Genomic DNA, 26,901 nt, shown 5'->3' with positions numbered 1-26,901 from the left:
TTTTCTCTATTTCGCACAGGAGAAGTAGGAGCCAGCCCTATTGTGAAGTAAAAAACTTTAAACTTTTGGTTTAATGAAATGATCTGTTCACTCTCATTGCCTATGCTTTAGAGATTTATATATAAAAAAATCATTGTGTAGATAAATGTCATAGAACTTTCTCATCATGTTGACCTGTACTCATTTTATAGTTTCAGGTCTAACATATAAGGTCTTAATTCATTTTCAGATTTGTTGTATAAATCTCTCATCCCCAGCACTTTCATTTGTCAGAATCTTGGCAGGCTAGCTAAATTACTTCCTCTTGTATTAGCTTCTTAAGTTCTTGTATGGACCACCACACTTTGCTCTTTAATCCATTTTGTATTGACTTTTGCATAGAGTGTAGGATAAGAGTCCAATATCATAATTCTGCATGTGAATATTCAATTCTCCTAACATTATTGGCGAGCCTGTTCTTTTCCCATTCTGTTCTTGGCACCTTTGTTCAAAATCAATCGATTGTAAATGCACAGGCTTATTTCTGGGCTCCATTTCCTGTTCCATTGGTTGATGTACCCATTTTTGTTTCAGTATCATGTGATTTTCACTGCTCTAGGTTCCACCTAAGACTGTCTGGAAGCCCTAAAATGTGATTACATCATCACATAGGTTTTGTAAACTTTACAATAAAACCCTCAATCTTCAGAGTGCTGCTCTCTCTTATGTTCCTTCATCATGCTTTGCCTCCTGTTAGATGACATTGGGTCATTTTTAGCAATTGGGTGAGGGAAGTTGAGTTAGGGATACATATGGATGGAGTAGTATATATTTAAGGGGTTCTTAGTCAGTTCCATGACTGGTTAAGTTATTGCTGACTATTCTAGGGTATATGTGATTCCTTACCTGGGGAGCCACAGTAAGCAATGGAGAAGAATTTTTTAAAAAAGCTTTGGAGTAAAGAGCACTAGACACTAGTCTGGGAGAACATTCCAGCCATTATTTGTATAAAATGGTAAGCAGAGAACATTCAATGCATTTTGAAGCCTATACAAAATAGTGATTCGTTAAAGGATTATATTCAATAATGTAATCTATGTAATGACAAGTGTATGTATTTTTATTTCTATAGCATTATCACAAAACAGAACTTATTATAATTTCTGTGTTTGTAAGGTAAAAACAATGGCAGTAATATCAATATCAAATACATGTAGTATGGACTTACTTTTTTCAATTAACCTTAACTGTAATATAAATTTCAATGAATCATGAAAATCTTTCTTTTCTTCTCTCCCTTTAGAAAAGGTTATCAAAGAGTATGGAACAAAAATGGAGTGGGAAATGTATGCCAGATATAACATAGTAGACAGCATAAAAATATCAGAACAGCACGTGTTGGCATACCTATAATTCTGTCATTTAGCTGTGGCTGGAAGACTGAGAATTCTTGACCTGCCAGGGCTAGCAGAGTTCAAAGCTAGCCTTGGATATATAGTAAGATCTTATCACAAAAATTTATTTTTTAGAAATTTGGAATAGTTACATATTTTGAAGTTTAAAAATTTCATTACTTAATTTCTCACTATAAAAGAACTATTTTTACACTTAATTTTGGATCAGTAATTGTGTATATTTTGAAAGAAGGTCTTCAAATTATATTTAATTTTAATTTGCATGAAACTTGAATTTGATCCGGTGGATAAAAGGTTAAGGAGTTTTCTTACGGTCATATGACAATTGGCAAAATAGGTGGCAGTGCCCAGCACAATGGAGTTCTCTTCGACTTTCAGTCCTTATCTAGTTTTCTTAGAAAAGTTGAAGTGGTATTACTTTATGCATGCATTCTAGGAAGCACTCACATTTAAACTGATGTCATAAAACACATGAACATCAGAAGACTGACTCAGAAGGAACTGACCTAATCATTTCTTAGCAAATTTATTATTAAGGAAGACATTAAACATTAGAAAAAAACTAACTCAACCACTGGTTCTCAAGTATATGAATAGAGAGTATAAATACATATTAAGCATTAAGCTATAATCAGAACACTTGGATTAAACTATTTGTTCTATTTCTAGAGTCTGGGGCTTATAGCAGATTCAGTTTTTGTTGTTGTTTTTTTTCCAACTCTGTTTTTTTTTCCCCTTTATCCCCAGCTTCTGAGTGGGAATCTTCAAATTACATCATAGTCCCTATTTTCCTTTAGGTTAATGTAGTCTTGTGACTCTGTTGTGGCCACTGGGTTGCAAGTGAGGTAGATAGAACCAAGCAGAGTATTGATGAGCCTGTGTTTACTTGTTAACAAGAGCAAATCCAGGGGACCACCATAGAAGGAGCTTTGGTTTTTGGACATTTTTGTGATGTCTTCAGACTATTGTATGAAAGAAGTCAATACCATTTTTAAAAACATGACTTTCCTGAGGTCTCTGTAGGAAAGGTGTTTGAATATGCTAAAATAAACTACAACCAATAGATCAATAGGATAAAAATACATTCATTTATATATGCAGTGTTTCTATTTCATAGAAGGTGAGAAGGTGAGAAGACAATCCAGAGAAATTTAAAATCTTATATACTCTTTTCATAGTGGAAAAAAGAAGGGGAGATGTATGTAGGCCTCCAAAGAGAATAAATAGTATGAAAAAGGAAATGGGTCATCAGAATAGGTAATAGCCTATGTAGAGAAGGCTCCATCTTTCAGCTTGACTCCTATTGATTGTTCACCTTCCCAGATAGCTAAAAATTGTCAGGGAAGATTTTTTTAATGAAAACTGGCTTTCTGGTGTAAAATCACTCGTAGTCAGATAAGAGAAATTCTCCAGTGGACATTTGCTGTACAAATGATATCCGTATGAAGTCATCAACATCCAATGCATTATGTTCTTCATGTTAATTTTTATTCCATCTCTTTGTAGAAAGAAAGTCTGTACCTAAACAACATAGTAAACTGTGACCAAGTCATCACCCTTCAGACTTTCCATTTCCTTACATGTAAAATAACTACATATGTAGCTGCTGTAAATATTAAATAGAATAATAAATGAAATTATATAGATTGGAAATGAATATGTCACATAATGTAACATATTACTTTTATTTGAATATTACAGCCGTAAGGAAGAGAAGACAGGGTAAAATTTGATTTTTTGTCCTTCTAATTTATAATTGGAATAATTTTAAATGAAAATCAACAAAGTAAATAGAGATTTCTGGTCTATCCCTTTTATTCTAATATACATTTTTACAATATATTTTTTTCAAAATTAAGAAACTCATGTGTTAAAACCTGTGGTGAGCATGTGCAAAATCTTGAGTTCAGTTCTGTAACTGGGATCCTTTTGAAATTACTCTTCATCCCCTGTCCTCTTGCTTAACAGACCACAGTCATTGCCCTGACTTCATTTTGTTTCTTTATTTACTCTCTCCAGCTGATTTCAAATCCCAGAGACAATGAGCCCCGAAGGAAAATATCCCATGACCAGAGTCAAAACAGCTTCTCGAACAGCAGAAACTACTTCCCTGATTCCAGTAAGACCTCACAAGATCAGATCTGAGATAATGATCAGCTGGGATACAATCTGACTGTCTTGACTCCTGCTCTTATTCCTCTCCTATATAATGCCAAAACTGTTGTTAGCACCACACAAAAAGTTCCTGGGACATGAGGTCACTGCTTCCTACACATTGACTTCATTGAAACAAATCAATTTATGTCATCACTTATCTCTCTGTTGATTGGACTTTTGGGGTGTGTGTGACTATTGGAATACACCCCCCCCAACCTTTTGAACTAGAACTCTGTAACATCCTCAGCACACACAAAAAAAGGAAAACAACAACAACAAAGCAGTTGTACATTCCTGCAAATCTAGATTTCATTGGAATTTTATTAGCTTTTCTACTAATATCCTTTTCTCTTTCAGGATCCAAGCTAGGATATGGCCTTGCATTTAGATGGCCTTACATGACTGACTGCCATATGTATTAGTTTCTTTTGGTTTGGACAATAGCTTAGCTTTTCCTTGTTTTTCATGACTTTCATAGTTTTGAAGAACACTGATTGGTTATATTATGGACAATTGCTCCGTTTAGATTTATCAGGTATTTTTCTATTAGGATCATGTTTTGGAGTTTTTTGTACTTAACTAAAAGGTAACATAGGGGGGAGAGAGAGAGAGAGAGTCAGATACAGAGACACACATGAAGATACTTTTGGGAACAAGGAGAATATATCTTTTCTCTCGCCTGATATCACTGAATGGTCCTCAGTTGCCTTCTACTGTTGTGGGGTCCACAGATCGACAGACAATGAGACACTCATATTAGAAAAATTAAAAAAAAAAAGATTTTATTGAATGAGAAAGTACTGGCGTGCCAGGGCTGCAGGTTGGGATCTCAAGTGCAGTCCTGCTCCATCTCAAAAGGCTGCTCATATACCCCCAAACCACAGGAATTTTCCCTTTAGCTTAACTATAGGGGCTTGTTACTTCCAGAGGTGTTGTCCAGGATGAAACTCTCCAGGGGACGTTTACAGGTGTGATCAATACAGAGCAAAACAAGTTCAAAGCAAGTTGGGTAAATACAACTACACAACTTTACAGCACGGGCCAGCTTCAGAAAAGTTTTACATTGAACACTACAGAACAGTATTAGCAATACTTTGTTGTTGAAAGATAGCATAGCAACAGATTAATTATATTCATCACTTCACTACCTAATTGAAGACATTTGTAAGCACTAGGGTTACTCAGTGTATAGTGTTGTAACCATCTAGTCTAGCTGAACAGAAAAATAATCTGTTTTAGAAAAAAATTGTCTATTGATAGCTCAATATCCTAATGAACTCATCTGCAAATCACCACCATATTGGGAAGTTTTTAATGTGATTTTTGTTTTTTAGGGGGAGAAGGAAGAAATGAGGGAGAGAAGGAAAAGGGATGAGGGGAATGTTGCAAAGGCAAACGTCAACTTAGATGAGAAAAAGAATGAGACAGTGAATTTGTGGTTGTGATGAAAAAAGCCTAGATGAATAAGGAAACTAAAATATTTGCTTGGTGATCAAAGCTGTATAGCGTGGTCCCCTCAGATATAATAAGGAGAAAATAACTTTTTGACTGGGGCAGGAATTATCCTATCTCTTTCTGTATTTGTTTTTCAAGTTCAACAAATCCTGGGGGGTGGGGGTGGGGGAGGCGGGAAACCTGCTAAGTTAATTTGTTTTCACAATTTCAAGTATTTGAGTGTCATCAGAAGTACTATTAAAGTAGTAATTCCTTTTATGCTTATTGGTTTATTTTGCTTTATTTGAGACAGAGTCTTGCCATGTAGCCCAGACTAGCCTTTTATCTTAGCCTCCTAGGATTATAGGAATGCATCATTATGCCTAATGGTATGAAATTTATTTTCTGGCGATCTAGTGTCTTTTATATACAGAATTCTCATCAGAACATACATACTCTAAAAAAATCCACAAAGGTAAAATTATAATGGCAAAGAACTTAATTATGATCAAATTTTTAGAATTCATTTTTTTTCTTAGTCATTAGGCTTGAACTCAGGGCCTGGGTGTTGTCTCTGAGCTCTTTTGTTTAAGGCTAGCATTATACTACTCTGAGCCACAGCACCACTTCTGGTTTTCTGATGGTTAACTGGAGATTAGTCTCATGGAACTTTTCTGCTCAGGATGGCTTCAAACTACAATCCTCAGATCTCAGCCTCCTGAGTAGCTAGGATTACAGGCCATGAGCTACTGGTGCCCAGTTTAGGATTCATTCTTTTAAGAGAGCTTTCAGCCAAGCAAATGACCAAATACAGTGGTGATCATGGTTTTTAGAAATACCAAGTTGTAGATGAAGGCCTCATATCTAAGTTACACATAGAACTCAAAAAATTAAGTTCCCCCCCCCCAAAAAAAAATCCTCAAAGAAACAACTGCATCCTTTATAAATGAGCTAAAGAGAGGCTTATCTGAAGAGGAAATGAGAATGGCCAAGAGGCCTGTGAAGATGTGCTCGACATCACTGGCCATAAAAGAAATGCATTACCTCCCCCCAGTAAGAATGGCCATTAGCAAGAAAACTAATTAACAACAGATGCTGGTGGGGATGTGGCCAAAAGGGAACCCTACTATACTGTTGGCTGGAGTGTAAACTTATTCAACCACTCTGGAAAGCAGTTTGGAGGTTCCTCAAAAGGCTAATAAACACAGAGCTCCCCTATGACCCAGCAGCCTGGCTTTTGGGCATCTACACAAAAGATTACAAGCAAGACCACACTAAAGCTACCAGCACAACTATGTTCATTGAAGCACAATTTACTATCGCTAAAATATGGAACCAACCCAGATGCGCCTCAGTAGACAAATGAATCAAGAAAATGGGGTACATATATACAATGAAATTCTATGCTTCTATCGGTAAGAATGACATTGCCTCATTTGAAAGAAATGGAAAGACTTCGAAAAAAAATCATACGAAGTGAAGTGATTCAGACCCAAAGAAACATAGAATCTATGATTTTCCTCATTAGTAATAATTGGTACATCTCTAGGATAGTCCTATCAGAAGATCACAATAGCTCAGTAGGTATGTACATATGAACATATAAGATGATGCTAAGTGAAATAATCTCCAAGTTATGAAAATAAGTGGTTTATCATTGTCATTGTTCTTTTCAACAGTGCCATGTGAAATTATGTCTTTTTATTTTGTCTTTCTTCCCCATGGCTTTACTCTTGATGTCACTGTAACTGATTTTAGTACCCTGGGTATAGTATATGCATTTATTGGAAGTAATAGGGAAGGGGAACATCAAAATGGAGAGAAAAAGGATAAAAGGTGAAGCAATGCAACAGCAATAGTTAAAAGCCAATATGCGGGCTGGGGATATAGCCTAGTGGCAAGAGTGCCTGCCTCGGATACACGAGGCCCTAGGTTCGATTCCCCAGCACCACATATACAGAAAAACGGCCAGAAGCGGCGCTGTGGCTCAAGTGGCGGAGTGCTAGCCTTGAGCGGGAAGAAGCCAGGGACAGTGCTCAGGCCCTGAGTCCAAGGCCCAGGACTGGCCAAAAAAAAAAAAAAAAAAAAAAAAAGCCAATATGCTGTAAACCAACTGTACAACTTGAGGCAGGGGGAGTAGGGAGTGGGGAAGGTGGGAGGAGGTAACAAGTTTGATAAAAAATGTACTCACTGCCTTACATATGAAACTGTAACCCCTCTGTACATCACTTCGACAATAAATTAATTCATAAAAAAAGAAATACCAAGTTGTCTTTCTTTTAGGATCTATCCTGTGAATGTTTTTTGAATCTACAAAAATAACAGTTTAGTACATTTAAACTAGATCTCTGTTAGTGCCTTTACTTTCTCTCTTATAGCATCCCTCTGAGTTTTTAATCTATTTTTCTATATCTCTATAATATTCCCTGCCGAACTTCTTGTTTCTTCAACTATATGGCCCATTTTTAATCGAATTCTGCTGAGTCTACTTTGTTTTGTTTGTTGAGACAAGGTCTTGCTATGTATCCTACCCTGCCTGAATTTAGCTGTGTAGCCCTGCTGGCCTACAACTCATGATCCTTCTGCTTTGGTGTCTTTACTGCTAGAATTATAGGTGAATTCCATCAGAGCTTCCTGATATAAATCTTTATAAAGCTTTCTTATATAAATCTCCATTCCATCCACTTCTCATAATGAAGAGAGTCATTATCAGTGTCTAATCTACATGATTTCCCTTTTCTCAATCAATAAACAAAGATCTCCAGTACAGTTGGAGTGACATTTCTCAGATATATTTTTCTTTGTATTTTAAACTTCTCAGTGGCTTCATTACTTTTTTCCTTAAATGAAAAAAATCAAAATGCCTAACAAAGTGGTAATAATATATCTAGTTCCCGATTAGATCTGGTTCATTCTTGAAACTTCCCTAGTCAGATCTTTTTCACATTTCTTCCTGCCGTTCTTATTCACTGACATTACTCTTACCTTTTCCCCTTGTCTTTCTCATCTTTGTACATCATGACACTAGTTATTTTTCTTCAGTTCTTGGAAAAAGCCTCAGTCTTGCTATATATTTATTGAGGTGTTCACTTAACAACCTCCAAATCCCACTTCCTCTCATCCAAATGGGCGGGATTCTATCATTGAACTCTCAGAAAAATCTATCTGATCTTCCTCTTCTAATTTAGGTTATTTCTATCATGTCCAAAAAAAACCCCTTAAATTCATTAATAAATCATCCTCCTTAATGACTATATGTTTTCTTGCTTATATTTCATTCTAACTGCTTGATAAATAGTTTGTAAATGGATATATTTCTTTTTATTTGTTTTCTTGTTTTTTGCCAGTCCCAGGGCTTGAACTCAGGGCCTGAGCACTGTCACTGGCTTTTTTTGGCTCAAGGCTAGCACTCAACCACTTGAGCCACAGCACCATTTCCGGCTTTTTCTATATATGTGGTGCTGAGGAATCGAACCCAGGGCCTTTATGTATATGAGGCGAGCACTTTACCACTAGGCCATATTCCCAGCCCATAAATGGATATATTTCTTAGTCATTTCAAAGAAGCACATATTCTACGACTCTTATGGGTCATAAGTCAGAGGAATAATAGATTCATCTGATTTTCACAATATGGCAAATGAATATTGGAAGGACCTACTACCCATTTTTTCTTCTTAGTGAAGATGTTTTCTTTTACTGCAGAAATCTAAATAGGTACAACCTATGGGAAAAATACAGTAGTTTCTTTCGAAAATATACTCAGAATTTGATTTTTCATTCTTTACTGAGAGTACTAGGAAGAACTTTGTAACATATTTACACAAGTATACATTTTATTTATGGAGTTAATCACAGTTCTGATTACTCACAGAAAATTACTGGCTATAATGGATACTACTGTTCTAATTTTGCTGTGCTCTATTCCTCTGTAGAAACTTTCAACATGTCCATACTTTGCAATTATATTCTCTTAACCCTCATTTGTTGATGAATGTTTATAATTAGATGATGTTATTTTTTTCTTTGAAAGTACTCCACATTGCTCCTTAGATATTTGTAGAGGAACAGATTTTTTTTTAAAGTTGTAAGTAGATTAGAGTTAAATCTTGCAAAATATGCTTTAGAAAGTTAGTTATTATTCTTTGGGAGCTATTAGTACAACATATATGTTCCCATAATCAATATCTGCTTATATTTACAGGCAAAGGTCTTTAACATTTATTTATCACTAGAGATCTACATTTAATCCTAGCTAAATGTAGCAGGTTTTAGAAAAATGTACAAAAGTGTTTGCAATTTTATTATGGTATGATTGACCTGCTGTGACATTCTGTCCTTCTAATGAAGGCACTGTCATTGCTAAACCATTCTTATTTGGGAGAAACAAATAAACAAGGAAGAAAAGTACTTTACTTTTGGGTTGTATTTAATTTTTGACTGGACGGTTCCCAGTTGTGGGTGGCAGCCACAAAAAGCCAGGCAAATTCTCAAGATGCCAGGCCACAAAGGCAATTTCTGGCCAAAGCAAGTGATTACAACTTTCTTAGAAAAGTCTCCAAATATAACTTTGTCATAACAAGTATTTAAAGTCAAAAAGCTACTTTTTAAAAAACTTATAAACAAACCTATCATAGAAACATAATTTATGGACACTTCTCTTTTGACATTGCTATGGTCTGTCTTCCCTGTATGTTGGAGATTCTGTTGATCCAGCTGTCCTCTGAGTGACCGTCATCCAATATTGATGAAAATATTAGGGTTTAAAAATAAGTCACAAATATACTTACCCGAGCTTTAAAGGAAACAAAATAGACTTTATCCAACAATGTTTTGGATATGGATTCATGATAATAAGCAGGATCAGAAACAATAAAAATGGTAGTAACATTTTATCAAATATGTTTCTGGAAAGTTGTCTAAGGCATGTTTGGGTCTTTAGGATCTGGTGATTAGACCTGAATTGTGCTCAGCAGATTGTTTTTTGTTCTTCCTAAGACCTTTACATTGTTTTTCCTTTGTGACCTTGAAGAAGTAGATTTTAATCATTCTAGAATCAGATTTGTGTATCTTTACACTGATTCTATCATTGCTATGGTTGTTAGGTATCTCAAGTGACAATTAAGAGGCCAAATTCAGCCTGCAGACATGGTATGTAGATATGTATATACCCAACTCAGATTTTTAACTATCATTGAATGTGCATTCCTTTGGGAGAGTGGTGCATTTGAAATGGAAACTTTGGGTCCCGGACCAAAGAGCTTCTTATCCCAATATACCAAAAAGGCAAAACAACAACAACAAACAAACAAACAAACAAAACCCAAAAAACCCACACACTAAAAAAACCAAAACAACCAGAGAGATTTGTAATGGTGAAGTACAGCATGTGAAGAGGCAAAGTAAGCACTTCAGCTCATTCTTAGTCATCTTTGAGGTATAGACATGAACTTTAGGTTTAAGGAAACGAAGCCCTTGAGCATGGGGAGAGAGAAATGCATAATTATTAAGTAGTTCTGGTCATTTTTGGCCTAATTTGTCATTATGAAAGGGCTCAAGAGAAGTCGTTATCAGATATTATTTGAGAGTAGCTATAACAAAAATAAGTGATCCAGACATTCCTAGGTCTGGGTAAACAAATCCTTGTTGCTTAATGGGTGGTCAGTTCTGAGGAGGAATTCCTTTCCTTTGAAGCAGTTTCCTTCATTCCTCTCCATAAAGATGTTATCACTAAGTCCTGTCTTTTTGGATTCAAGTGACTCCAAAGCGAATAGCTTAGAACAAGGACAGATACAAAAATGATGCCAAGCTTTTTTTCTTGCTTTTAATTCATCTGTGGATTCGCATATATAGCCAGTGTTCTAAAATGCAGGAATCAGGGCTGGGGATATGGCCTAGTGGCAAGAGTGCTTGCCTTGTATACATGAGGTCCTGGGTTCAATTCCCCAGCACCACATATACAGAAAACGGCCAGAAGTGGTGCTGTGGCTCAAGTGGCAGAGTGCTAGCCTTGAGCAAAAAGAAGCCAGGGACAGTGCTCAGGCCCTGAATCCAAGCCCCAGGCCCCAGGACTGGCCAAAAGAAAAAAACAAAACAAAACAGGAATCAGTGCTGTACAGGAAAAGAAGTTTAAGTTCTTGTCACAGATTCTCTAGTGTGGCTCAGCTATAATTATTTTTTATTGTATGACATAATTATTTTATAGCTTTATACCTGATGGCATTTGAGTTCCACTCTTATTCCGTGATGGTAAACAAAGAAGCACAATCTGTTGAGTGGGCTGACACACACACACACACACACACACACACACACACACACACACACACAAAATCTTCGTGTATTTGAACCCATAGGCTGATTTCCAATTTTCATAGCTCTGTCAAGTAGTTTCCTACACTAGCTGCAGATAGCCCTTTTCTCTTACTTGCTAAATTAATTTGTTCACCCTACCAGTAGTAAGTCAAGAAGCCCTTTATTAAGGACATACCCAATGGTTTAAGAGCCCCAACCAGTGTGGGCATGTGTGTTAACATCAGAATTTCTAGACACCATTAGAGACTGGTGGTACAGATGGTTTACAATTCCCTTGAGTAAGTACAGACTCCTAGCTTGATGCTTGTTTTTAAACACTGATGTTGAGGCCAGATTGTAGACCTAATGGATGTGTCCAGTATCCATTAAATTCTGTGGTAAAACAGAATTCCCTCTATGACTTTCAGTTCCTTCCCAGATTTAAGTCTTCTGACAGACTGAAATCTCTTGCCCAGGTAATGGTTGACCTATTTGACCTGAAAGTTTTTGTAATCTCAATAACGGTGAACTGAGTTGGCCTGTTAATATCTGTTCTAGACTCTTTATGTAAAAATGCTCATTTTCTTCCAAGCTATGGTTGGATGCTGAATCTAACTGGTGCCAAGATGGCTATGTGGTGGGTAGATGATATTGGGTATTGGGTTTAATGGGTGCTATCTTATCTTCATGGTAGAGGAAGGAAAGTCCTACCTCCCAGATGATGGGCATGCCTAAATTCCTAGAGACAGGGGTGAGACTTAGACAATAGGTTACTAGACCTACCAAACGGGTGGTACACTCTCAAGCTCCCTGTGACCTACTCCCTGATCTGATCGTATTTAGGCCTGAACCAGCTAAGGCAGGGGTATGCTATGCCATGTGTCTCCTGTTTGCCTGAGTCCTGCCTCCTGGATCTCCTCCAGTCAATGTGACATCCTACTTCAGTTTTCCATTGGAGCTGATCGGTTTTGTTGGTAGCTTTTTTTTTTTTTTTTTGTCATTCTTTCCTCTCTTGCTGTTATGGCTCTGTTTCCTGACAGTGTTAAGTGTATTTGCAAGGCTACAGGTCTTTGTAACAATGTTACAAATGCAACAATGTCTGTGGTCAATGGCCTTCTAATAGAGACTCCTGACTTGACCTCTCAAAATGTGGCTTTTCAGTTTTCTCACCATGCAACACTGTTTCCTGTTTCTTTAACTCACTGAGGCTCCTTGAAAAACAAAAGCTTCTTTCTTTCACCTTCTTGAGCCACTTACCCATCTTAAATGGTCCAATTCTCTCTAAAATACTTACCTAAGGAAGAGTACACAGCACTGTTTAAAACAGAGACTTATTTGCCTTTGGGCAACTTTCCCTAATTTATCTTAAACCACACCAAAGATCCTGTTGGCTCCTATACAGGCACTCTGTGGCATTCATGTGTTTCATAAGAGATTTTTCATTGACTTAAAAAGTAAGAATACTTGGGTATAAACAATTCACGAGGAAAAATTGAATAAGGTATTTGAGTAAACTGCACATTATGTGAGTAGAGCAATGGAGATGCACAGAAGGAATCTAAAATGGAGGAAGGGATTACAAGGAAGAGATCGCAAGGTCTTAGAGGGAGAACACAGTGATTACAGCTTCACAGTTCTTAAGGCTACAAGCAGAGCTATGGCTCAAGGGGTAGAGTGCTAGCCTTGGACAAAAGAGCTCAAGGATAAAGCCCAGGTTCCTCAAGCTCCCCAAAGCAGCACTCAAAGCAAACTTCCCAACTTACAGATGACTGTCTCTGCTTAGAGCCAAGTAGCCCACCAAGATTTTGGGATGTCACAAGATGTTTTTGCATTTCTTACTTAGCTAAGGATTAAAGGAAAACAGAATTGCAGCCTAAGGTGTGTTGACCAAAAAGAATGCTAAAACAGTAGATTTTAAACCTAACTAAACAATGACCCAGGCCTATGAACCGTATTCAAGGAGTGAGATGGACCTTGTATTTATTTGTACAATATAATTGGATAAGCCTCCTTTAGTTTTGTGCAACCTGGGGTGGTGCTGGGGAGGGTCTTAATGTACTAAGACCTAAATTAAAAACAAACAAACAAAAAAAAAACCCCAACCCTATGCCTCAGTAAAAATACTTGCCATCTTAGACAAGACCCGTTGCCTTTAGTCCATTGAAAGTATGCTGCATAGTACTGTGTGAAATCTTTTTTCTTTAAATTTTCTTTCCTGTGGTTTATCACTTGTTGTCAATGTATTTGATTTTGGTATATTGGGTATTGTGTATACATTTATCTGAATTAGGGGAGGGAAGGGGAACATCAAAATGGTGAGATAAAGGACAAAGGGATATGCAACAGTGATACTCACAAGACACTATGTTGGAAATTAACTGGAAGTGGGAGAAAAATGAGGGAGGGGGTAACAAGTTTGACAAGAAATGTACCCAGCACCTTATGTAAGTAACTGTAATCCCTCTATACATACAATAAAATTAAATTTAATAAAAAAGAGGAAGTATGTTGCTTTCCTAATAAACTTAACTGTCACTTTTGTATCTTTTTTGAATTCTTCTTGAATTGCATGCAAGAATCAGGTCAGCTGAACTGATCTTCTGGGCATGGCTACCATATCCTGTGTTGACTCAGTTGGCATACTCAAGTCAGGTAACAGGTAGGTAGCAGTTAGACATAAATGATGGGAAAATGCAAAGGGAATTTAAAATGGAAGATGAGATAATAAGATTTCTGAGAAAGAATAGTGTAATTAGACTTTATAACTTGAAGGTGACCAGCCTATGCAGCTCACTAATGTCACAAGGTGTCTTTTTTTTTTTTTAATATTCTACCCACTTAATTCAGAATTAATGGAAGGCTTCATTCCTCCTTAAAATGGGTCAAGGGACAGTTTTTGGAGCTGTAGATCTTCTACTTATCTATCTAGGCCAGTTATCCATGTCCTAGAGATCATATGTAATTTAGTTGACCTCTTCATCCTTGGGACAGTGAGTGTCTCATCAGCTAGGCTAGTCCTGGGAAAGGGCTTACCATTCCAAGCCCCTTACATTTCAATCAAAACTTGTGTAGGAGTAAAAACTATCATTCTTACTTGAGAAATGACCCACTTTAAGTCAACTGAAAGTGATTCTTTTCTAACAAATTTTTCTGTCACTAACTTCACTTTGCATCTTGCCCAATGCAAGTGAGAGAGAGGGGGGAGGGAGAGAGAGAGAGGCATGCAACTCAGAGCTCTCTTTGATGCTAAATATCCATTTAAGCAAGTGCTGGCTGATTGAGATATAAAGAGAATTTTCTTTTAAGGGAATTTATGCATGGAAGACAAATGAAAATTAAATCTTAAGAGGATTAATTCTCGTGTTGAAAATGAAGGAAGAGATTTCCTTCCCCTCCATTTTCTTACAGCTTTTATTTTAGAAACTTTAACTGGAAGTACTTTTCTCTGTCACTCAACTATGTATGTAAATCCTTTTGAAAAGTAGAGAGGCCTTTTGTCAGCTTGACCAAGAAATGTGTGTCTCAAGAGCTTGGGATTATCTCTTCTAAATGGAAACATTCAGGGAAAATAGTTCCCTATCGGCCACTTTTGGCTGGAGAGTAGGAATATCATCTTTTCAAGTTGTAGAGCTTTTTCCTTTCACCAAGACAGGAGAAATATGTTTCTTTGTTGAGTCATTTAATTCACATGGGTCACCATCTCAATTGCCAGGGAAATCTAGCATGAACCAAGTGCAACAAAGTGGTTATCTACAGGAACTCTTATTTGAAGATTTGAGAACACGAGTGTGGTAGACTGTGTGCTTGCCTATATGAAGTGTGAGATTTCTATTTTTACAGTAGCATGAAATTGCCTATAATGTGCATCATAGTCTACTTTCATGCTTATGCAAAAATAAGCATTCCCCCCCCCCCCACTGCCTTTGTGCAGAGTTTTCTAGATGAGAAGATTTGGTTTTAAATTATATTTCTCTAACAGTTGAAAGTTGTGTCCCAATATCTCCTGTTTTTTTGTAGTATGAAGTGGGCATGCCAGCAGAAACTTCAGTTCTCATCTTGTACCATGTGGGTGACTCAGAAGATAGAAACCACTTAGGATATTTAGGAAAAAGAAAAACTTTGGTCCTAATGGAACCATTACACTAGTCTGTCTGTCTGTCTGTCTGTCTGTTTTTCTTTTTCTGGTCATGAGGCTTGAACACAGGGCCTTGGTGCTGTCCATGAGCTCTTTTACTCAAGGCTAGTGCTCTACTACTGAGCTACAGCAGCACTTCTGGTTTTCTGGTGGTTATTTGGAGATAAGAGTCTCACAGACTTTACTACCTGGGCTGGCTTTGAACGGAGACCCTCAGATTGCAGAAACTGGGATTACAGGTGTGAGCTATGAGTTTCTTGCTAACACTACTCTTTAAACTTCTTTCATGTAAGTAAAAACATGAGTCTCTTGTTCTGGCAATGGCTATTTTGATTTTTCAACCAAATGAAGCTTAATCTTAGTCTGATATCCTGCTAGAAAGAATAACTTAAGATAAAATATAAACAAATTAGCTTTTGTATATCAGCACCCTTCCCTTCCTTTCCTTTCCCTTCCATTCCCTTTCCTTTCCTCTTTCCCTTTTTCTTTTCTTTCCTTGCCCCCTTCATTTGCTTGCTTATACTTATGTACTGCAATTCAACTGATTGAGTTTCCAGACAAACATTTTGAATCCAGTTTATTTTTGGTCCTTTAACACAAAGTCATTTACTTAGATGTCAGTGTTATTTGGGAACTTTTTGGCTTTAAAAATGCTGAAATGACCACAAACAAGGCCATGCTAAAGCTACCAAATACAACCATGTTTATGGAAGCATTTTTCTCCACAGTTATGGTATGGAATCAACCCAGATGCCCCTCAGTAGATGAATGGATCAAGAAAAAGTGGTATATATACATAATGGAATTCTATACTTCCATCACAAAGAATGGCATTGCCCCATTAATAAGGAAATGGAAACATCTGGAAAAATTATATTAAGCAAAGAAAACCAGACCCAAAGAAACGTAGGCTGCATGGTTTCCCTAATTTGTAATAATATGAGCATATAAAATGATGCTTATAGAAATGAGCTCTAAGAAATGGAAGTGAGAAGGATTTTTTTATTGTACTCTTTGCAGTTCTTTCTTTCTTCTTTCTCTCCCCTCACCTTTGGTTTACTCCCTGTTATCACTGTTTGATTTTGATACACTTTGTATTGTGTATAAGGTAATCTGATTTGGGGAAGGGAAAGAAAATCACAGAAATGGTGGTACAAAGAGTGAACCAATGCAACACTGGTACTCACTGGACACTATTTTGGATTTTACAACTTGGGGAGAGGTGAAGATTTTAGGGAAGTGGGAGAAAATGAAGGCAGGATAACACTGTGCGAAAAGAAATGTATTTATTAGCTTATTTGTGTAACTATGACCCCTCTGTATATCACCTTTACAATACTATTTTTATAAAAATGGCTAAAGTGATAGGCAAGTGCAGATGACTCCCACCTGTAATCCTAGCTTCTCAGGAGGCTGAGATTGGAGTATTGTGGCTTGAAGCCAGCCAGGACAGGAAAGTCCATGAGCCTCTTATCTCCAATTAACCACCAGAAAACCAAAAATGGCACTGTGACTCAAAGTGATAGAGTGCTACCTTGAGTGAACAAGCTCAAGGATAGTGCGTAGGCCCTGAGTTCAAGCCCACAACCTCCAAAATAAAAAAAGAAAGAAAAAATGGCTAAAGTGGATTTTTGATAACACATGGCTTTATCTTTTACTGGTCAAAACATTAAACTTTGATCAAATACTGACCATCAGCTCTCCAATTTATTTATATGTTGAAATGTTTTTAAAATGTTCTTAAAGGAAAACAGATGTCTCATTATCTAACTTTTATGGAGAAGTAGTTGGAGCTTGGAAATAAGTCTCTTCATCTTTTCTTAAGCTGTGTTGATTCAAGGTTAGCTTTTGTGATAATTAAACCTCATAGTTCTTTCCTAAAGCAACAGCTCTGAATAGCTCCAGGCATTTGTCAGGAACTATAATATTAAATTCAGTCACTCAGTAAGAAGCAAAAGTCCACTGAAAAGAGGATAGTTTGAAAGAATATTCATTATATGCTTTTCTCAGGTGGTCTCAATCCATTTTTAGCTTTAGTAGATCATCAGAGAGTTGTTTATTTCAATTCTGTTAATTTGGTTCCTTGTTTAATGACTTTTCCTAAGTTACATTTGTAATTAAGAGTTCTGCTGACATTAAAAGATGCTATAAATATCTTCTTTGTGAATTTGTAATAGTTACCATGAAAATGTTCAGTTTCATTACATGAAATGGCTTTCTCTTTGATTTTATTACAGAAATGTTATGTATCCATTTAGCAATGTTAAGTGTTTTTTTCCCCTTGTCTGTTGCCCATTCATATTTTTTCATTTGAGAAGTGTCTATTTAGATCTATTTTATAAACTAGGTATTTGTTTTCATGGAATGAATTGAGTCTTTGTATGTATTCAGTATTTGCCCATAGCCAAATGTATAGCTTGCAAATCTTTTCTTCCATTTTGTAGGTTGTATTTTCACTTTATTGATTATTCCCTTTGTTGTGTGGGAACTTTTTAGTTTTTCTTTTTTAGTTTTAAGTAATATCATTTTTCTAGTTTTACTTTTGTTTTCTTTGCTTTTGGGGTCTTGTCCAAAAAATCTTTTTCTTTTCCTGACAATATCTCTTTGTGCTTTCTCTAGTAATTTTATAGTTGCAGGCCTTATATTTAATTTTTAATCCATTCAGTGGTAATTTTTGTAATGCTGAAAGTTGGGAGTCATTTACTGTATATGGACAATACATTCATGCATCTCTTAACTGAAAAGAAGACAGTGAAATATGTCTCATTTCTTGTCTCAGCTTCTGAGTTCCCTTCCTTGGAAGTTGACAATATTATGTTCCTTTTATATCTGCACTTTTGGTACAGTTTTTATATAAACAACATAAATATTCTTTTTCTTGATTTTATTTTATGATAACATTCGATACACTGAAAACTACACACAATGGCGTGTTCTCCAGATAAGTAGATATAAAGTGCTTCTTCCTTTGCTTTGGTTTCCCAGTTTCTTGTGGCTGTGTTTTATTTAGCCAGATATCTGTTTTTGGTTGTTTCTAATCTTTAACAGTTTTTGTTATTTTAAACTATAAACATTTGATTAACCTTGTACATTACTCATTATACCTATTTGATTATTTCTGTAAGATGAAGTCCTAGAAGTATAACTGTTAGCCTACATTTTTCATATATTTTTAAGTTTGCATGGGAATTGCCAACTGGCTCTTTATAGAAGTAGTACTAGCTCACATTTCCTCTGCTATTTTTATATTGGGTTTTAAACAAGGCTTTGAAAGCATCAGCTCATTTTATATCCTGCTATACAGATCAACTTAAATATGATACAGCATTAACTACATAATCTTTGCTTTTGGCAGCTAGCATTCAGAAAAGTATGCATTATTTTGTAAGCATTACACACACACACACACACACACACACACACACACACACACACACACACATTTTAAGTTAGCTGTTTTGCTTAATGTGATCATTTCCTTGCCTAGCCTTAGAGAAGTGGAAAAGAGTGAGTGTAATGAAACAGAAACAGCTAAAAAGGTAGTTAACAAATGATACTCCTTCCTCACTTCAGGACTCATCATGTTGTCACAGATGTCTCTTCCCCAGGGATTAAAAGAGGCTGCCTATTAGTCTATCCTGACACGAGGCAGGAGATGAGGGTGGGGACAGAAAATGAGCTGGAAGTCTGATGTCTATAAGTAGAAACTTAAACATATCCTTGCTCAGGAAAACTCACCAAACTACAAATTACTCTTGACTAAAATATAAAATAAAACCAGAAAAGGGGGTGGGTGGGTAGAGACCCAGACGCTTGTCCTCAAGAGGAATGTGGATGTGAAAGAATACAAAGGTAATTTACAAATAGCATCGTATGGCTTTTCTGGAAAGTCACTCAGAAGCATTTCATTTCACAGGATGGACTAACAATATGGTGCTGTTTCTGTAAGGCTGCAAAGTCATTTGTGTACATGTGATTTTACCTGTGAAATGAAAAGACACATAAATTTTTCTCTTCATGAACATAGTATCACAGGATGCCTAAGTGTTTTGCACAGGAATTGAAGTCACAGTATGACCAAGACCAAACAGGATTTTGAAAAAAGATGAGCTCAAAACACTCTTCTCACCCTCATTTTGAAAAGTGGGAACAGCACCTTCCACTCAAAACCTATGACCTGAAACTTTATTTGACACTATTATTCTGATTTATTCTCAGACAATTCATGTCTCAGAATTCAAAATCCAACATAACACAATTACTTATTATTCTGAAAATATATTGTTCTTTTCCAACTCATGACTTTATGTTTTTCTATGCTTGAAAGATTTTCTTCCCTATAACTAAATGCCAAAATTCCAGCTACAGAGTGCTTTTACTCAGTTTTATGATCCTGCTTTAATAAACTTTATGTTATCTTTGCCTTTAGCTATACCTATACCCTACTTTCTGGCACTCATTTTGAATTCTTGACAGAGTTATTGATGCTAATGAATTTGCTTCTTCCCTTCTCTTCTATTGGATTATTATTGCATCCTTTTTGATACACATTATTCATACAGCCATTTTGGAGCCTGGCTCACTTGAGAGGCACACACATACAGGAGTGCAAGCATGCACAGATATTTGATAAATGGATGAATATAAATATGATTGAAGTAAATGAATGAAGAGTTTGTTAGCCATTTTCACTGGATTGATTCTGTAGATCTAAGGATGAATCCCTTCCTTCCTTCCTTCCTTCCTTCCTTCCTTCCTTCCTTCCTTCCTTCCTTCCTTCCTTCCTTCCTCCCTCCCTCCTTCCCTCCCTCCCTCCCTTCTTCCCTCCTTCCCTCCTCCCTCTTCCTCTTCCTCCTCCTCCTCCTCCTCCTCCTCCTCCTCCTCCTCCTCCTCCTCCTCCTCCTCCTCCTTCTCCTCCTCCTTCTCCTTCTCCTTCTTCTTCTATTCTTCTTCTTCGTTTTGAGATCTCACTGTGTAGCCAGGTCCTACTCTCTATTCTCCTTCTTCAGCTTACCCTGTGCTGAGATTATAGGCATGACACACCACTTGTAGTTTTATGATGAACATTTCTTACAAATCCTCAGGAGGGGTGGCTGGCACAGTTTTGGTAAACTGATTTTTAAATCTATTATATTTGCATAGTTATCTGTAGTAATTGTTTATATAATGATAGGATTATGCTGCAGCACTACCATCACCTGAGTATTTAAGATTTTTCTTGAACACAGAGAGCTATTAGGGTTTAGCATACCCCCTCACAAAATATGGGCCTTGGCAGCTTAAGAAAGAATAACTAGCATGTCTCCAATATTCTCCATTCTCTGAAATAGTCAAGAGCTCTGAAAAGCCCCAGGCCTGATGACAACAGCAAGACCACCCAGAGGGAAGTCACTGCTGCTCCCCTCATTTCCAGCATCTCTTTCCTTAAGGACTTTTTAACTTTTAAAAACAACTTGTATTATTTTTTATGTGGGATAATTTTTTCTCTGACATTTTATTTATTTATTTATGATTTTTATTTTTGAAATAGAATATCTGGGTTTTTCATTAAGTGCCTACTGGATAACAAACTCATCAGAAACTTCTTGGTTTGTGTCTCAGTACAGTACCAAGAATACAAAGTGTATTGCTTGTATGTTGAACAAGAATGGAATTACATTTGGCGTTTACTCTGAATATTCAAGTTTATTCTCTCCATAGTGTCCAGAATACTGTGATCATTTAAATACTAAATAGCAAATAGCTAATTTGACATGCAGACACATTTACATTTTAAAATAAGTCTTTACCAGCTTTGTTATGGATTTATTTTCATTAAAATAACAGCCTTGCTGAATTATGTATCTAAAAATTTTAAAGCCTTTGGGGAGATTCACTTTGGCACAAAGTAACTATTATTTGGGTGAGGCAGCAAGTCTGCATCTCATCTCCTCATGGACTAACTTATCATTTAGTTGAACAATCAATGAATTGACACCCATGTATTGAGTCAGTTAAAGGTAACAGCCTGGGCGGTTTATAAACAGCAATAATTTAGTTCTCTCACATTTGTAGGCTAGAAACTGAGATTAGTGTGGCAACGTGGTTAGATTCTAGTGAGGGCACTCTACTGGGTTTTAGACTTAATTTTGACTTGGATGGCACAAAGAGGGTTAGAGAGTTCTCTGGTATCTTTTTTTTTTTTAATTGGGTTCCAGCCTTATGACCCAATAACTTCCCAAAGACCTCACATCTTAATTGAGTATATAAACATTCAGTTCATTGCAATACATACACCTCTGGTTCTTACCTTATAATCAATTGGTGTTCATGGACATATAAAGAAATAATAATGTGATTGTGACATTTGGGAAAATAGTAGTTGGAAGAGGGGCTGTGTAAACAGAGGAGAGAATGCCCCCACCCTCACCCCGGGCCTGGAGAGTTCAGACAGTAGACTAATGTCTCCTTTTGTAATGAAAGAGCTCCCTAGAAATAGCTTCATATTTCTCCTCTAGTTTTGCCAGGACGAACTGGAAGAGCATTCTTTCCAGAGGTCCCAAATGAAAATCTCGGGATTTAAGGGACTGTTTAAGAAATGTCTGAGAACTCAGCAGTGATACTCACTAGACACTATGTTGAAAATGAACTATGCAACTTGTGGGGGTGGGTGGTTGGAGGGAGAAAAGGAAAGAAGAAATGATACTGTTCAAAAAGAAATGTACTCAGTACTTGATTTATGTAATTGTAACCCCTCTGTACATCACCTTTACAATTTAAATAAGAAGAAATGTCTGAGAACATGCAGTAAATGTTTCTAGTCTCCGAGTTCGTTTTCCTCTCCCAGAGTCAGCTATCTCCCATTTCAAGACAGATCTGTTTTGACTAATGCTTCTATCTGTTGTAGAGAGAACACTGCTTTTATTATTTTTAATAAGGGACACAATTTCTGTGCTCACCACCCCCATACACTAGTTTCTTCTTGCCCTCAATTTTTATTTTTAAACATTTTTGCAAAAGCTTTTTTAGAACCTTCTTGAACAAGCATTTTCTTAGCAGAATGAATGACAAACAGTCTTTGAAATTCATAGACCTATGATATTGAAGACACCTATGATGATTTTAATTTTAAGGAACATTTAATTTGTAGAATTTCATCCTTCCAGTTCTTCAGAGTCTAAGTACTTGCAAAAACAGGAGGTTTTCTAAGGGCTGTAATTTCTTTAATGAGTTTTACCAGCTTGAAGTTTAGTTTGTTTGATTTTGTTTTTGTTGCCAGTCCTGGGGCTTGCACTCAGGGCCTGAGCACTGCCTCTGGTTTCTTTTTGCTCAAGGCTAGCACTCTGCCACTTGAGCCACAGCACCTTTCCGGTTTTTTCTATATATATGTGGTGTTGAGGAATCGAACCCAGGGCTTTATGTATACGAGACAACCACTTTACCACTAGGCCATATTCCTAGCCCCACCAGCTTGAAGTTTAAAGCTTGAACACTTTAAACTTTTGTAGCTTGAAAACAACTTCTTAGAACCTTCAGTTCTTTGCTAAACAGACACATACATTCTAGTCTCATTCAGAATTGGAGGTGAGTTGTGGAGGTAGGGAATATTGAAGGATAGGTGCTTTTCATTTTTCTTTCTGTTACAATGGGACAAATGCCAATTACAAAAGGATAATTTGTTATTCACCCATGTACCTGTTGAAGAAAGAAGGAAGCTACTCTGAGTTTTGATACACTATTTGGTAGGAAGGTGCTTTGACCCTCATCTGACAACATCTGTACCACATTGGGGAGTGGGTTGGAAAGTGTATGGGATTACCGTCACCCCCCCCCCCCCCCCGCCAAGGAACTTCCATTGGTTCCTCCAATTTCCACACTATTTGGTTGGTGATTTTTTTCCCCCCTCTATTTTATGGTGTAGTTTTGATTCTTTCCTCCATCACTGCCTTTCTCTGAAAACTGTTTCTATTGAAAAGCTACTTCTGCTACCCTCGATGGTTTTAGGAATTCTGAGATTGAAATGGTTGAGTTTTACCTTCTCCCCTGCAAATTTACCATCCTCTGTGCATGTAATATACAATATATGTAATATTACGTATAATATTATATACGAATATTATATAATATGTAATATTGTATAATGTAATATTATACGTAATATTACATATATATCCATCAAGTTACTGAAACAGTGTTTATTTGGCAGCTATCATTGTTCTTTCATGTAGAAACTTTCTTTCAAATATTGCTTCAATGGCTTTAATGGCTAAAGGCAAAATAAAGATGACTTATGATGAGAAATTCCTAAGAGATGTTTCACTATTTACTACTCATTCAGAATAAAGTAGAAGCATTCACTTAAAAAAATCACCCACTCAGCAGAATTTTCTTGTTTTGCTTTTTATAATTTATTGCCTACTTGTGATTAAATAACAGTCTACTCCAGTTCACTGTTCCCATAAACCCTGGAGGCAGGGAAAAAGTTTTAGTCAGATACATTCCTGTTCTGGGTGAAGAAATATTAAAGTTGGATCTCAGTGGAACTGGAGCTGTGAAATTACCAAAAATAAAATTGAGTTTTCTGGGCATTTTTTGCTGAGATCAGGCACTGGAGACAACCCTCAAACTTCCTGAGGGGCTATCTCCTCAGAGCACTCAACTGTTCTCACTCAGTTTAATGTCCAAACATTTGTGTTGAATAATATTAATGTCAATGGATGCAACATTGGAAGAGTTATGATTTAATAGTGCTTTCATAACTTTTCCAGTGAAGACAGAACACCCTTGAATAACCAGGGGTTTAAACCCACAATAATGTCAATATAACCTTTGTTTTTTGTTTCTCAAAACAAGCATCTTTCACTTCGTTGGTCCTGAGAGAGGGGCATGCAATATCATGGGATGTAGCTATTTAGCTGACCATTAAAAAATGATAGTCTGTGAGACTGTTATCTCCACTTACCTAGCTATGAGCTGGAAATGGAAGCATGGATCAAATGGCTAAATATTGGAGCTAGCAATGAAGATTCTGGATCCTAGAACTAGAGACATGGCTCTGTGGTAGAGTACTTGTGTAGCATGCATAAGGCCCTGGGTTAATTTGACCCCTAGAACAAGCTAGGAAAAACAAACAATAATAAAACCTCTAAAACAAAACAAAAATAAGGAGATTTTGTTTCTGGAATGTTGGATGTGTTAGTGCTATCATTTGCTATTGTATAATAGAGCAAATTCAATCTTGTGCTTCACTTTCATTTTGTAAACAATAGTACCCACTTGGGTGCGTTAATAGTATCATCTCATTTAAAACATAGAGCCCAAGAAAACAACTCATAGTAGATGATGATGATTATGTACTTTATCAGTATTTACTATTGTCATTTATTCTAAAGTCCTCCAGATTTTGTAGCCCAGCAATCTTCCTTTTCTAGTACTACTACTGAGAGAAGAAAAAGAGGCTTGTCTGTAAATTCAGAGACATTATTTTGGTATGAACGTGTGTGTTTATGGGACAATCCATATCTCTACATACAGCAGTCTGTACTCTAAATAATTGAACAGCAAAGTACTTCAAAGAAATCCCTCTGTCTCTCTCCATTGCAAAAAGCTATCTAATTATTACCAATGAGGGAAACTGTAGAGTCTATGTTTCTTTGGGTCTGGCTCAAATCATTTAGTATAATTTTTTCAAGTCCTTCCATTTCCTTAGGAATGGGGTAGGGTCCTTTCTGATAGAGGCATAGGATTCCATTGTATACATGTACCACATTTTCTTGATCTATTCATCTACTGAGGGGCATCTGGGTTGTTTCATTATTTTAGTGATGGAAAATTGTGCTGTGATGAACATAGTTGTGCTGGAGGCTTTTGTGTGGTCTTGCTTGTAATCTTTTGGGTAGATGCCCAAAAGCGAGGCTGCTGGGTCATAGAGGAGCTCTATGTTTTGCCTTTTGAGGAACCTCCATACTGCTTTCCAGAGTGGTTGAACAAGTGTACAGTCCCACCAACAGTGTAGTATGGTTCCCTTCTGGCCACAGCCTCTCTAGCATCTGTTATTATTAGTTTTCTTCATAAAGGACATTCTTACTGGGGTGAGGTGGAATCTCAATGTTGTTTTGATTTGCATTTCTTTTATGTACAGTGATGTTGAGTCTCTTGGCAATTCTCATTTAGTACACATCTAGAATAGTACTAGCAGAAGATCACAATAGCTCAATAGCTATATACATATGAACACATAAGATGATGGTAAGTGAAATGAACTCCACGTTATGGAAATAGGTGGTTTACCATTGTCATTGTTATTTTTAATGTACCATGTGAAGTTATGCCATTTTCTTTTGCTTTCTTCCCCAGGGTTTTACCCTTGATGTCACTGTTACTGATTTCGGTACCCTTGGTATTGCACATATGTTTACTGGAACTAGAGAAGGGAAGGGGAACATCAAAATGGAGAGACAAAGGATAAAAGGCAAACCAACACAATTGCAATGCTTATAAAACTATATGCTGTGAACCAACTGTACAACTCATGAGTGGGGGGCATGGGAAGTTGGATGAAGGGAGAAAAATGAGGGAGGAGGTAACAAATGTACTCCCAGCCTTATGTATGAAACTGTAACCCCTCTGCACATCACTTTGGCAATAAATAAATTTAAAAAATGGTTATCTAGACCATTGTCAATGTCTCCTAAGATGGCTCTGCTCCACAGTGGTTTTTCATAGGAATGTTAGAGCATCTTCTTGATAGGGAACTTTTAACGTCACCAGTGGAAACTTCTCAAGAAACATCTCAATAGGACATCTTGTTATAAACTGTGTTTACACCACCAGTCTCACGGAAACTTCAGATTTGACAGGATATCCATAGTAATGGCATTTATACAATAATATCAGCTAAGATAAAAAACACACTTTCAGAGGCTGTGCATTTTTTGTGAAACCAGGATTTAATCACTTGACTACAATCCACGTTGGACTTATTGCCTTAGTTTTTTGGAATCTTATTCTATTCTGAAAATGAAAAAGTACTTGCACCTTTTTTGTCCCAAGTATAAATGTATGATATGTAGTTTTGCCCCAGGCCAGTGACTCACTGCAAGTGAAATGACAAGACATCTTTCAGGTTGTTACTTGATCAGTGAACTGGATGTAGAACTGCAGCAAATCTGCAATGTTAGGAAATTAGATAAGCAACATTATCTCTAAAATAAGCCTCTATTTTAAAGAATGGTTTCTTACTCCAGCCAAAGTGAGTGGCTGTCAAAATTTAGAAATCCAGTTAATTCTCTGCACTTTAGTTTAATGGCACCTACTATTAGGCCCAGTGATTGGAATAAGGATATGAAGGCAGAAGTAATATATTCATATTTAGAGAAATTTCTTATTTGTCTGATTGGCCCTAAAAATACTTGCCCAAATAATTAAAAGGCAACTATAATGGGAACTAAGAAATTCTGGGAAAACCTCAGAAAATTAGACTCTTAAGTGAGTAGTATCACACTTAAA

At 36.7% G+C, this 26,901-nt stretch overlaps 1 long non-coding RNA gene across 1 annotated transcript; it reads right to left on the bottom strand.

Annotated features, from left to right (window-relative positions):
* Positions 1 to 6,641: 6,641 nt before the first annotated feature.
* On the bottom strand, positions 6,642 to 25,825 carry LOC125351236. The gene is made up of 3 exons (XR_007210916.1): positions 25,758 to 25,825; positions 19,153 to 19,156; positions 6,642 to 6,715 (listed from the first exon to the last, which is right to left on the bottom strand). It is a non-coding gene; the product is annotated as an uncharacterized LOC125351236 (long non-coding RNA).
* Positions 25,826 to 26,901: the final 1,076 nt, after the last annotated feature.

The sequence above is a fragment of the Perognathus longimembris genome, chromosome 5 (assembly GCF_023159225.1).
Source record: "Perognathus longimembris pacificus isolate PPM17 chromosome 5, ASM2315922v1, whole genome shotgun sequence".
Lineage (NCBI taxonomy): Eukaryota > Metazoa > Chordata > Mammalia > Rodentia > Heteromyidae > Perognathus > Perognathus longimembris.
The sequence above is the reverse complement of the archived record's forward strand: the minus strand, read 5'-3'. Positions and strand labels throughout refer to the sequence as shown.